We start from the raw sequence: 14817 nt of genomic DNA on the forward strand, positions 1-14817 counted from the left end.
TGTGACCAGTATAAACCTTGTGCACTCTCAAGCTTCCTCCTTCCATTATGTATTCGAGATGGACAGTGTTTAATATTCATGTGTTATGTGTGTGTAGGAGTGTGGGTCTACACATATGCTGTATATGGTATGTTTAGGTGTGTGTCATGTATGTGTTGACTTTGAGAGCGGGCAACTAAATTTCATTTTTGAGGTGTGTCGTTGTGTAAAAATGACAATAAAGGTTATTTATTTATTTATGAGACTTATATACCGCTTTAAGTGCAAGCACTCTCTAAGCGGTGTACACCACTAAGCAATGTATATATATATCTATTTACATTGCCCCCAACAATCTGGGTCCTCATTTTACCTACCCCGGAAGGATGGAAGGCTGAGTCAACCTTGAGCCGGTGAGATTTGAACCGCTGACCTGCTGAACACAATCAGCTAAAGTGGCCTGCAGTACTGCACTCTAACTGCTGCGCCACCTCGGCTCCTATCCTATCCTATCCTATCCTATCCTATCCTCTCGTCTCACCTTATCTTATCTTATCTTATCTTATCTTATCTTATCTCTTACCTTACCTAATCTCTTACCTTAGCTTATCTTATATCTTATCTTACCTTACCCTACCTTACCCTACCCTACCTTACCCTATCCTATGCTATCTGATCCTACCTTACTTTACCTTACCTTACCTTAGCTTGTCTTATCTTACCTTACTCTATCCTATCCTATTCTATCCTATCCTATCCTATCTCATCTCATCTCATCTCATCTTATTTTATGTTACCTTATCTTATCATGCCTTTTCTTATCTCATCTTGCCTCATCTCATCTCATCTCATCTCATCTCATCTTATCTTTTTTCCACACTTACGACCATTGCAGCAGTGATCCAAATTGGGACGCTTGGCAACTGGTTCATATTTACGATGATTGCCGTCCAACATTTCTGTTGCTAAGTGAAACAGCTATTAAGTGAGTTTGACGACCCATTTGATGACATTTCTTGCCACGGTTGTTAAGTGAATCACTGCAGTTATTACGTGAGTAACACGGCTATTAAGTGGATCCGGCTTCCCCATTGACTTGTTTGCTTGTCAGAAGGTTGCAAAAGGGAATCGCACGATCCCGGGACGCTGCAAACTGTCATAAATATGAGTCGGTTACCAAGTGTCTGAATTTTGATGGGAATGCCACACAGGTCGTAAGTGTGAAAAACAGCTACAAGTCACTTTTTCCAGTGCTGTTACAACGAACTGTTGTAAGTCAAGGACGACAGGTGGGGAAAATCATCATAAAATGCAATCACGTGTCCGCACGACGCTACAAACATCCATAAATGCTCGCGGTAACTGTGCGCCAAAGCTGCCCTACTTTTAAATATAACAAAAACCAATAGTAAAGTTCTATTTATTTTTTTCCTGGACATACCCAATCTCATGTTGGACATCTGCTCTGCTGGGAAGTCAAGTAAATCTGGGGAATATCCCATTACTGTCTGAAATCAAGGCTGGGCGTTTTGCTTTGCACCCGCTTTCTGAAGATAGCCTGAATGATGAATGAATGTTTCCGGCAACCTTTGGAAAGTAGAAATTGCTAACTGTTATTAAGAGAAATCAAGCTGACAAGAAGAATTGGATGTAATTTCTTTGAAAACTGAGGAAGCAGAAACTGTCAACACCTAATACGGCAAACAAAGCCACTGCGTCAGACGTCCATTGTCTAGTGGCAGAGTTGTATGAAAATCAATTTTTCCTCTCTCTCAGCTTTGTTGATGCCTTTGCTTCAGAGCAAACCTTTATGGGACTGGAGGGTAAAACATATAAGGAAGCTGTCTTAGACGGTAAAGGTTCTCCTGCTTGAGCAGGGGGCTGGACTAGAAGACCTCCAAGGTCCCTTCCAGCTCTATTCTGTTCTGTTCTGTTCTATGCTTATGCTATTCTAGTTTAATGAAGAGAAGGACGAGGGGGAACATGATAGCGGCATTCCAATATTTGAGGGACTGCCCCAAAGAAGAGGGAGTCAAGCTCTTCTCCAAAGCCCCTGAAGGCAGGACAAGAAGCAACGGATGGAAACTCATCAAGGAGAAAAGCAACCTAGAACTAAGGAGGAATTTCTCGACAGAGAACAATTAATCATTGGAATGGCTTGCCTCCCAGAGTTATAGATGCTTCAACACTGGAGGTTTTCAAGAAGAGACTGGACAGCCATTTGTCTGAAATGGTATAGGGTTTCCTGCCTGAGCAGGAGGTTGGACTAGATGACCTCCAAGGTCCCTTCCAAATCTATTATTGTTATTTTGCTGTTGTTTTGTTGTTGTTGTCGTTAGATCTTTTCATTTCAGTGATTGTTCCTTTTCTAGAACAACGTCATCGTAAGGCCAAAGCAAGCCAGGCAATGTTTAATTGAGCTGGGAAATCACGTATGTTTACAGGACCATTGTAATACAGGTCATCCTTAACTTACAACTGTTTGTTTAGGGACCATCTGAAGTGACGATGGCCTTGAAAAAAGTGATTTGCGACAGTTTTTTTTTTACATGACCATTGAGCATCCCCACAGTCATGTGATCAAAACTCAGAGCATTGGCAACTGGCATGTGTTTGCGACGATTGTAGGGTCCTGATCCTCTTTTGTGGCCTTCTGGCCAGCAAAGTGGGGAAGCGACATTTCAGACAAAATAATTGTCCAATCTCTTCTTAAAATCCTCCAGTGATGGAACACCCACAACCTCTGGAGGCAGGCTGTTCCACTGGTTAATTGTTCTCACTGTCAGGAAGTTTCTCCTTAGTTCTAGATTGCTTCTCTCCTTGATGAGTTTCCATCCTTTTTTTCTTGTCCTGTCTTCAGGTGCTTTGGAGAACAGGTTGACCAGGAATAATAGAATAACACAATAGCAGAATTGGAAAGGACCTTGGAGATCTTCTAGTCCAACCCCCTGCTCAAGTAGAAGACCCTATACCAGGGGTTGGCAACTTTGGCTCTTTTACGACTCGTGGACTTCAACTTCCAGAATTCCTGAGCCAGCATGGAATTTCCTTTCCCCTCAGCGCGGCTGGCTCAGGAATTCTGGAAGTTGAAGTCCACGAGTCATAAAAGAGCCAAGGTTGCCTACCCCTGCCCTATACCATTTCAGACAAGTGGAAGTCCAATTTGTTCTTCAAAACCTCCAGTGGTGAAGCACCCACAACTTCTGGTGGCAAGCTGTTCCACTGGTTTATTGTTCTCTCACTGTCGGGAAATTTCTCCTTGGTTCTAGATCTAGGTTGCTTCTCTCTTTGATAATCTTCCACCCATTACCACTAGTTGGCCAGGCTCTCTCTTTTTTTTTAAAGGAATAGTTTCATCCAATTTAATTTTCAGGTATGTTCCAAAACTGCCTAGGCATTCTAATGGAAAATAGCATAATTAAAACGAGCTGAAATATAAATGAGAAGATTGTGCATTGTGCTATGACTGGAATATCATCTTGCAACAGAATGGCGTATTACGCAAAACAGATTATTAATTCATGGTTTTGTCCTCTGGAATATGAACAAGAAGATAGTTTTGTGTTTCCCATGCATAATTATCTGCCAAAGGAGAATGGCCTAACAGCGGCAAATTGTTCTCTCTAGAAATGGGGCTTAAAGGTGGAGAAAGCCTTGTGCTGGAAATGGGCGGGTCTGTCAGTAAAAGGTGCATCTAGGTGCAAAGAAGTTTAGTGCTTGACCAATCTTGTCAACTGCAATTCTAATTCCTCCAGTTGGCCATTGTGGTTGGTATTTATGGGAACTAAATATATCTAGATCAGCGGTTCTCAACCTATGGGTCACGACCCCATTTGGGGTCGATCGACCATTTTTCGGGGGTTGCCAAAGGTGGCGATCCGCCATTTTTCGCGGCGCCATGCACGCGCGCCGCGCATGTGGGCGGTGCCACGCACGTGCGCCGCGCATGGGGGCGGCGCCGTGCACGCGTGCCACGCATAGGGGCAGCGCCATGCATGCGCGTCATGCATGGGGGCGCTGCGCATGCGCGCTGCGCATGGGGCCCCGCCCCCATGCGCGCGGCGGCGCGCATGCGCAGAACGTTTGTGTGACGGGGGTCGCCGTCACACAAACGTTGAGAAGCACTGATCTAGATATTCAAATATTCAAAATATAAATGACTTGTTAAGGCTGCCCCTCCCCCATTGACTTTGCTTCTTGGAAGCTGGTGAGGAAGGTCACAAATGGTGACTTACATGACTCCGGGATGATGCCACAACTGTCATAAATACAGGCCAGTTGCCAAGCATCCAAATTTTGCTCACATGACTGTGGAAATGCTGTGATAATCATAACAGCAATAGCAACAGCACTTAAACTTAAATATCACTTCACAGTGCTTTACAGCCCTCTCTAAGCAGTTTACACAGTCAGCCTATGCCCCCCCCCCCAGCAATCTGGGTCCTCATTTTACCAACCTCAGAAGGATGGAAGGCCGAGTCCACCTTGAGCCGGTCAGGATCGGAAGGAAGGAAGGAGGGAGGGATTGAGGGAGGGAGGGAGGGAAGGAAGGAAGGAAAGAAGGAAGGGAAGGAAGGAAGGGCAATAGCAATAGCACTTAGACATATATCGCTTCACAGTGCTTTACAGAACTCTCTAAGCAGTTTACAGAGTCAGCCTATTGCACTCCCAACAATCTGGGTCTTCGTTTTACCAACCTCAGAAGGATGGAAGGCCGAGTCCACCTTGAGCCGGTCAGGATCGAACTGCTGGCAGTCGGCAGAGTCAGCCTGCAATGCTGCATTCTAACCACGGTGCCGCCACGGCTCTTTTAAACACAAGGACTAGTTGTAAGTCACTTTTTTCAGTGCCATTATTACATCAAATAGTTGCTAAATGCATGGTCATAAGAAGGGGACCACCTGTAAGTCTTTGTCGTCTTGTATGCCATTTCATTTTGACATTAAGGAAGATAGTCTTGCAAACTGGAATTTGCACTGCTATTTAGGGGGCTAAAACTCCCAACTATATTAACAGAATGTTGTGTATGTTTGGTGTAATCAGCCTCCCAACAGCCCTTTGTGCAACCGTATTGCTTTTTCCAAGGTATTTACAGAATGTACACAGGTGTTCCATGCCATCTGTTCAAAATGTTATAATTAACTCTTTCCAAAAGAAGCACTTAAAGAAATGATCGCCTCGGTTTTGAGCCCATTTCTTGTCATCTTGCTTAGTTCTTGAACATCTACCGGCTCCCTCTGTGGGCAGAAGGGGTCTAAAAGGTTAAGGTGAAAGCTTTAACGGCATGACTGAAGTCTCTGTCTCTTTTTTTTTGTTGTTGAAAAAAATGTTTTTCTTTCAAAGAATATAAGTAAAAGGTCTTTAAATACATGAAATGATAACGATAAAAGACGGCGAGGACGATGAAACGAAGGCTGGCTGAAGCCTTATGGTCCTCACATGAATTCAGAGAATTATCTGGGGAAAAATGGGGGAGAGGATGAGGAGGAGGAGGAGGGGGAGGAGGAGGAGGAGGAGGAGGAGGAGGAGGAGGAGGAGGAGGAGGAGGAGGAGGAGGAGGAGGAGGAGGAGGAGGAGGAGGAAAAGTCTAAAAAGTGGTTTTCTTAGGAAAGAAGAAGTTCCACTGAGAAATTTCACCTCTAATGCAAGGTCTCCATGCAGGACTTCCTCCAGCACCTTCTTTAGTTCTCTTTTTCCTTCAAAACTCCAGGAGACCATAAGCTGAAAGGCCACGGATGCCCTTCTCCCGGCTAACCAGTTTTGTATCTCACAAATTCTCCATCTGCAATGCCCAAAAATCCTATTAAAAAGCAGGGCAAGTCCTGAATAGAAAACACCAGCCAGATGACTCATTTCATTGCCTTGTTCCCTGGCAAACGCAGAATATGCTGAGGCATCCTGTTCCGTCAAGCTTTGAAATCTTTCAAGCACATGACTTGTGGCTTGGAGAGCAGGTAAAGGACCAAAATTAGACATGTCCTCTTGTGTCATCATGCCCAGAAAAGATCCATGAGTCTTTGGAATGTAGCAGACTCAGGAAATGAGGGTAAAATGAGGAACATGACAGCCCCGATTGGCAACTGGAATTCAAACAAATGGAGGAGGGCTTGAAAATTTGCGTGCTCATTTGTTTTTCATCTTAGCTTCACCCTGGCGTTTGGCTCATCCTGCGTAGTAAATCAATAGCCTCAAAAAATGAATTACAGAAGAGAGTTTGGAGGAAATTTGTCACAGCCCTGCCAGCTCAAAGCTAGTCTATTAATCCTCCCATGGAAGAGAACGTTACTGAGGATAGCTTTTGAGTAGTCCAGCTACTAAGGAGGCTATCGTTTTATCCTGCATCGAAGAGGCTGGATTAAATCGGTGTTTTTCAAGTTGGGTCAGCTTTAAGATGTGTGGACCTCAACCCTCAGAATTCTCCAGCCAGAATTCACATCTGAAAGTGGACCCATTTTGAAATGGTCTCAAAAGACCTTTCATGTGATGATTGTATGTTTTCTTCTGCTCTGAGATCTGGGTTTTTTTCCTTTTCCTAATCTATATCTTATTTATGACTGTTCAGATCGCAGCTGTAGATGCTTGTGTGACAGAGAAGGAAGGAAGGAAGGAAGGAAGGAAGGAAGGAAGGAAGGAAGGAAGGAAGGAAGGAAGGAAGGAAGGAAGGAAGGAAGGACTGTATATTGAGTGATCTGCTGAAAGAGTAGAAGAACAAAACCCAACACTTCAAAAGCTAACACATCACAAGATAGAACTATGGTCTCCTCCTTCCAAAGAATTTTAAACCTTTCAAAATTATAGTAGAGATTCACAACATCCATAGTCTCTTCCCCATTGGCCAGGCCTATTGTAGTAGGCATGGCTTGGATACTGTCAGCCTATTAGTAACAGGGGTGGATCCTCAGCCACCATTGTTGTCTAATGGAGAAGCTTCAACTCTTGACTATTCTTTCTCTCCAACTCTATTTCTTGGAAGATTAAGCAGGATTTGATTGATTGACTGGGCTGGGGTGTTCCCACAACGCCATCTACTACTAGGTGAAATCATTTCAACCCTTCTGCAAGATTGGATCTCTTTTGATAAATTATACTCCTTGGGACTTAATTGACTCATTTAGTAGGCCAACGTTGTGTTCCCACAACATGTTAAACTCCTCAATGAAGCCATGAAACACGTGGAAACATGGCTAGTGGCTTTCCGAGATGGAACTGGGGTGGATTTTTTTGTTTGTCCGTTTGTTAGACGTTGTTTTGGCCTCAGATATGATAGGTCAGAACCTATCATATCTGTAGACGTAGACGATTATTCAGAACAATCTGAATTTTGTTAAGATGAACACCTCCTAGCGGTAGAAATTCTAAACACTTAGTACTCCAAAAATTTGCTTTTAAAAAAAATAGTGGCAAGCTATTTTATTTCTGTAGCCTCGCCCTGTGTAATTACATTTTGCTCAATTATGTCATATAATGTTTTAGTTCCCAAATAAGAAGGAGGCAAAAAAAAAACATAGTATTCCAGTTAGAACAGAAATTGTAATTTCCTTCCTGAATGTTTTCCAGATCTTAAAAGATAAATTAGGATTTGATTTTGTCGTACTGAAAAGAATATGCTCCTGAAGATATTAACTCTTCTATTTTAAGAATTCTCCGATAAGCAATAAATAAATAAATAAATAAATCACTGCTTTGAATCAAAACCTACCTGCCTATTCTAAACAGGCTTCATTTTTAGTTAGATCCATTTTTTTATAACCTTGATTTCCAAAACTTTGTAAAAGTTTTTCTTCCTATTAGCAGAAGCAACGTGCTTCTCTCTTTTATTATGATGAAGATATTTAGCTTGGCCACCACATTTGGATGAGCGGATTTCAAATCCCAAGGTAGGGAAATTGGAACGGAAGAGGCAAAACTCCCATGTTTTAATTGGAAAAATATCTTTCAAGGCATTAAATTGGTTGAGGACCGTCTACCGCAGGTAGAATTTTAAAAAGGGATGAAGTCTCTCTATATTTGTATATTAGAGAGGATGGCTGTCAAAAAAAACTCCCAAAACTCAGCCACTGCTTTTCTTACAAGAAAACATTCTTTGCTATCATGCAGCTATTGCTGTAAGAATAAAAAACTATATAAGGGAAGGGTTTTAAATTTGCAGCCGTCCTTTCCATAACTAAAAAAAATATATATAGCCTCCCTAAGAACATAAGGACCAGATTCTTCACCAACTTCATCACTGTAGCAGGAGAGGGCTGGGCAATAACCATTTGTGTCATTGCCAGCTGAAGGACTTGGTTTGTTTACAGACTGGGACGGATCAAAGAAATGGTTGGGAAGACATCGGCCACTTGCGAATTCCTCAGCTGTTTGCAAAAAAAGACGAGCCAGCAACTCAGTTCACAGCAGCAAAGTCATCATGAAGACACTCAAAAGGGTTCCACCCTAACTAATGGCTTCACTTGGGCTGTAAAGTAGAAGTAAACCCATGGCAAACATTTCTGTAATATTATCCCTGAACTTTCTGGGGAATTTCAGCTTCCACCGAGTCAACTAACAGGGGCCAAAACAGATGGAGAGCAGCTTAGGCCAGTCATCCGGAGCGGTCCTTCGGGATGGCTTTCCTGATGCCTAAATCATTTTCACATGACTAGTGGTGATAGACCTTCTCTCTAGTCCTGGGTTAGAATATCAAGCTAGGACTCAAGTGACGCATCCCTCACTCAGTCCCCAGTTGTCAGATTCTTGGATGTAAGCAGAAAGTAAATTATTCTCCCTGATGTGAATCACAGAGTCTTCTTTAGCAAGATTTATGAGATGGGGTTACAAGAATTCCAGCCAGTGAACTACTTCCCATTTAGTACCAGTTTATTCCCTGCCAAGGTAGGGTGGATGCTTTCTAAATTTCTTGGTAATGACTCTCCTGTGAAACAGAAAAGTGGTGATTCCTTTTCCCAACAATGGAAGAAGGTACACCTGGCTGTCTAAAATATATTCCTGACGTCTGTTGTCTGAAGTCCTGAAGTTTCCTAAGTCAACCGTACGTCAAACTTCCATGCAGAGTCTTTGAGGAGAGAAAAACTTCTAGGCCATCTCAAAATCCTAATGTAAAGACAAGATATAAGGGTAATAACCCCCCCCCCCCCAAAAATATGTCCAGGAGTCAATTCTGATTCATTTTCCACGTTGAAGCCACTTGGAGGTTTATCTGTGCCCTCGGGGTCATCTGAATAGTGCAAATGAGTGTGGAGCCTTCTTGGAACTGCTGAAAGGACCGTGTTGTAAATAAGAGATGGGTGGTGTCGTATCCCTCCCCCTCTGTGGAGGGAGGGCTGTTCAACTTTAATGTGGATGGCCTCTTTGACCCTTCTTTCAAACCAGCGGTCCTCTCTGTCCAGAACGTGGACTTTGCTGTCTTTCAAATGCTGAGTCTTGTCCTGACGAGTTTGTTCTCCTATGTTGTGCCCTGTGTTTGTGACGTGATTGTTTTGTTTCTCCAATCTACAGATCTGTACACGTCGCACTGCATTGTATCTGCATCGTTTAGCTTGACTTGGATCCAACCACATGAAGTTTCTCCAGATAGGATCTTCTGCAATGTGTTCACCTCTTTTCTAATCCAATAGTTTGTGCTTCTTTACACACCCTGAAATACGGGGGGGGGGGGCTGTGCTCCAAAAATACTTAGGGAATAAAAGTCCCAAGATGCGCCTGTTTCCTTTAAGGGTTCATAGCTGTAGACTTGAAAAATAATTCACACTTGGTTATCTCCACCTCAGAGGTCACCTAGGCACTTTAATCGTATTTGTGACTTAGATTTACCTGAACTAATTTGAAAGCCCAAGAATGGAAAGTCAGAGAGAAGCTTGAGGGGTTGTTTTTTTTTATTATTATTGATTTTTACTTTAAAAAAAAGCACCGATAAAGCATTAGCTTTTAAACTTCTAATCCTCTGTTCCTTGAGTCTTAGAATCAAGTTGGAAAAGCCTCTGATAACAGGAGCTGCTGTTTACATGCCTATCAGCTCTCCTGAAACTTGTTACAGGTACAAAGAGAAAAAAAAAAAAGCTAGGAAGCCCCTATTTTTATGTTGGCCACTGTGGATGAAAGCTGTCCTTTCATATAATGTTCAAAGAATTGGCAGTAAACAGGGATATCAAAGGTAGGGCCAACCCACATGGTAAACTGGAGTGATTGTGCTTGAAATCCTTTAAATCCTTTCCTCCAGAACCTTATTTCCTGCATAGCCAATGTCCTAGTTCTACTACAAGATAGTAATGCTGGATTGATATTATGGCAAAACCTGTACAGGTGATCCTTGACTTATGAACACCGTTAGGATCAGATTTTTGTTGCTAAGCAAGGTAAGGCAGGCGCACCCGATTTTACTACCTTTCGGCCAGGTTTTTAGCCCGCAGTTGCTAAGTGAATTGAGCAAAGTTAATGGAGGAAAGCCAAATTCGTTTAATGACAGCACAATTCGCTTACCAACTACAAAGATTTGTTTAAGGACTGTGGCAAAAAACAGAACTTCTGATCTCAATTGTCGCCATAAGTCAAGGAGTACCTGTGGCATGAAAGACAAGATTCCATACAAGCATTTTGAGACTTCTTCTAACCAGGAGAAGTTTTAGAACTATGTTCCACTCTTGAATGTCCATGTTTAATCTTTAATCTGGGCAGCCTGACTTGAGATTTTTTAGGTTCCTTCATCCTTGTTGGCTGTTCTAGAGCCTAACTCTTACCTGGCCCATAAAATATATTGGTTCTAAATACCTAGAACCCTTGAGGAGTACCTTAGAATTTGACTTCTACTGTTTGGGATCAAAAAGCTTAACAACAACAACAATAACAATAATAATAATAATAGGAGAAAGAGGAGGAGAAGGACGAGGAGGAGGAGGAGAAGGACGAGGAGGAGGAGGAGGAAGAAGAAGAAGAAGACGAAGAAGGAGAAGAAGAAGAAGAAGAAGAAGAAGAAGAAGAAGAAGAAGAAGAAGAAGAAGAAGAAGAAGAAGAAGAAGAAGAAGAAGAAGAAGAAGAAGAAGAAGAAGAAGAAGAAGAAGAAGACATTTTCTAGTTCTCTTTTAAAATTATTTAAGTTATTGGCCATCTCTCCAATGTCCATTGAGAGATCTCCCACATCTAACTAACATGATTTGAATAATTTTAGTTTACTGAATGAACCACAATTGGTTGGGTGGTCCCAACACACTTAGTCAGAGGGAGTCTCATTTTCAAACTACAATGGTTGGGTTGACAGCACATCAAGTCATCAATTATGGTTTACAATTATAAATTTGCCCAGAAAAGTAAGCCATAAACAAGGAAACTTGTACTTGTAATTTATCAGTTTTAATAAATAAATCTCAGTCTGGTTTAATCAGCTTATTGGGTGAATCAGGCTGTGGTTTTGTTATTAACTTCAGAGTGTGAATAAATGCTTGTCCTAATCTTCTACTGAGCTTTTTTTCATTGCTGAAGTCTGTATTTTAGCACTCTTTCAAAAGAGTAATATTTGCCAATCATCTTTTCCCGTGCCCTACAGATTTGCACAGCTGCCTTGATCCTACTTATTCATCTTTTCCTTTTCTTCTAAATAAAACACTAGTCCCAAACATTATACTTCCTCTTCTCAAGAAATTCTTCAAAACTCTCCGTTATTTCTCTTGCTCTTTTCTAGAACTGTGGAAAACGCAAGCAGATTGTAACATTTCTATCATCTGCTCCAGCCACATCCAGTGAATTTGCTCATCTGGCATTTGCCTGGAATTATTAACATCTGGTTCTCATTTGGGTCTAATGTCTGGATTTTCCAGCCCTTGTTAGTCAAAGCACCGCCTGAAGGGCTGTTCCAAGTTCTCTTTGGCTTCCTTAGGTACTTTTAAGTCCTACAACTCCAGAGGTGCCATTTTATCCAAGAAGACCACAGCAGAGTTGAACAAGAGGGAAGAAGACCTTTAAAAATGCCACCCCAGATTACCACTAACCATTTGGAGACACATGTGACTCTTTCTGAATGGAAGCAAGTTCAAAAGCAAGCAGATGGATTGTCAGCCTTGTGAGATAGTCCAGACAAGAAACATAACCAGGAATCCTAGTTCTGTCTTTATTGTAAGGTTGCTGTCAATGCTGCTAACATCGGATATTTTGGATTTGACAACAGATGGAGATGTAGCCATTTTCTTATTTTCGCTTTTAGAGTTAGATGATGCTGGGGGGGGGGATGTGCATGAGAGTTCAGCTAGACATAATAATACTGGACTTAGCGTGAGAATCAAGGTTATTGAAATAAGAGATGATAAGGAACAGTGGTTCTCAGCCTGTGGGTCGGGACCCCATTTGAGGTCAAACAACCATTTCACGGGGGTCACCAAACAATGCAGTCCGCCATTTTCCCCCCCTTTTCCTTAGCTATGCTACTCCCTTTTATTCTATTGGCTTTTGAAAGCCAATAGAATAGACTCTCTTGAATAGAGTCTAATTCTATTGGCTTTCAAAAGCCAATAGGAATTGTCCAGACTGTCTCTGCCTTGCTGAGCCCGCCAAAAGTCCCATTCTGCAAATGGTGCTGCACCAGTTGAGTAGTCCTTGACTTACAACTGGTTGAGTAGTCCTCGACTTATGACCTGTTAAAAAGGTTGAGAACCACTGGCATAGAAGAATTTATCATTCCTACCTCTAATAAGAAGAATCAAGTTAATTAATGGCCAAAGCTAAATTGATGCTCGATAAGGGTCAATGGAATTCACAGAGGGCTGGTCCTGGGTCTCTTGTGGCAACACAATGACTCTCAACTAATGACACACTTAACCCCGCCTTCCACTTTTGCCTCTTCATCCTTTCTGAGAAGCTTTCTCCACCCTTCCTCCTTTGGACTCAACTTTCATTTATCGGTCCATCGTCTAGGCTGTGGTGTTCCTCCTGTCTCCCAAGGCTTCCCCCACGTACGGGTTGTCCATTCGGTGGTGAAAAGAAGAAGGAGCATGACTGACTTCATCTCAGTCCTTTTGCTCAAAGAGAAGATTGTATTCTTTGTGTCAGAATCTGAACTTCAGTATTTTCAACCCAAAGCATTTCATGTCACTTCCATTTCAGCGACAGTGTCAAAATAAAATAATTTCATGCATGATGAAGAATTCACGCTGCTTTATTCTGCGCCACAAGAAATGGCTATGAAGTTTCTTCATAAAGAGGCGGATACAGCTTCTCCTATCTAGAGTTAGATTCCCCCCCCCTAAAATTATCTTACGGGAAAAGCCAGATATGAAAATATCATAAGCAAAAAAAAACTGGTAATGTTTTTTTGTCTTCTGAATATAAAACAGAATACAAAATGAGTATTTCATGAATATAAAATAGCTTTCTGAAATTGTCCAGTAGAATGTACCACACCAACCAAACTGTCACCTCATACCAGCTCAGTTCTTACTTTCTGCTAAACCATATTGTATTTTAATCATGTACTGTTGTGTAAACCCTGGTGGCTTTATTCGTTCCATGTAGCGCCATAAATCATTGTTTGCAAATGACAATGGCGAAATTCACCAAAACGTTGCAGGATTTGCATGATACGATTACCCCTGCTGAAGCTAATCCTAGATTAGTTCATTAAGGATATTAGTTTCATTCACATGATGCACGGAAATGTAAATCCTAGGTCTGGGTTTGTACAAAGTGTGACACCACAATAAAGTTGGATAGCTTATTGGGCCACAACTATTAAGCCATAACCAAACTCCATAGCACAGTATAATAAATAAGTGGAAAGAATTATGATTTATTCATCAAGTTGCAATTAGCAAAAGGGAGATTAGGAAGCATTGATGAACTCCATTTCTGATTCAGGTGAACCTTCCAGATCATTTCTCCTGATTTGGTTTGAGGGGCTACCACAAATAAGAGGGGGACAACCTATTCTCCAAAGCACCAGAAGGCAGGACAAGAAGCAGCGGATGGAAACTAATCAAGGAGAGAAGCAACCTGGAACTAAAAAGGAAGTTCCTAACAGTGAGGACAATTAACCAGTGGAACATCTTGCCTCCAGAAATTGTGGGTGCTCCATCACTGGACGTTTTCAAGAAGAGATTGGAAGCCATTTGTCTGGAAAGGGATAGGGTCTCCTGCTTGAGCAGGGGCTTGGACTAGAAGACCTCCAAGGCAGTGGTGGGATTCAAATATGTGAACAACCAGTTCTCTGTGTGGATGGCGCTTCTGGAAGTCCCTTCTGAGCCTGGGCAACAAGAAATTAGCTACCGGTTCTGCCGAACTGGTGCGAACTGGCTGAATCCCACCACTGCTCCAAGGTCACTTCCAAATTTGTCTATTCTGTTATTCCTTTTTCCTTCCCCTTCTTCCCTGTTCCATCTCTTAAAGATGAACATTTCATACCTTTACCAAGAAGCCACTGAATGAAACCTTCTGTTTTGATGGATGGGACTACTACGATATTATGGATGGAGCCATGAAGAAATCTGCTCCTTATAAAATTGTCCCCTCGTATCTGGTCCTTCAGGAGCTGCATCTGAGAGACTTGTCATACCAGTAGAAAGTGACGGAGGGGAGGGGAGGCGAGAGGAGGCGAGGGGAAGGAAGGGAAGGAGGGAGAGGAGAGCAGAAAAGGAAGGAAGGAAAGGAAGGAGGGAGGGAGGGAGGGAGGGAAGAAAGGAAGGGGAAAGGGAGGGAGGGAAGGAAGGAATGGGAGAGGGAGGGAGGGAGGGAGGGAAGGAGAGGGAGGGAGGGAAGAAGGAAGAAAGGAAGGGGAAAGGGAGGGAGGGAGAGAAGAGGAGGGAGGGAAGGAAGGAATGGGAGAGGGAGGGAAGGAGGGAGGGAGGGAGGGAAGAAAGGAAG

Source organism: Crotalus tigris, unplaced genomic scaffold (genome assembly GCF_016545835.1).
Source record: "Crotalus tigris isolate CLP2741 ecotype Arizona unplaced genomic scaffold, ASM1654583v1 scf7180000019173.45859301935:6455823, whole genome shotgun sequence".
NCBI lineage: Eukaryota > Metazoa > Chordata > Lepidosauria > Squamata > Viperidae > Crotalus > Crotalus tigris.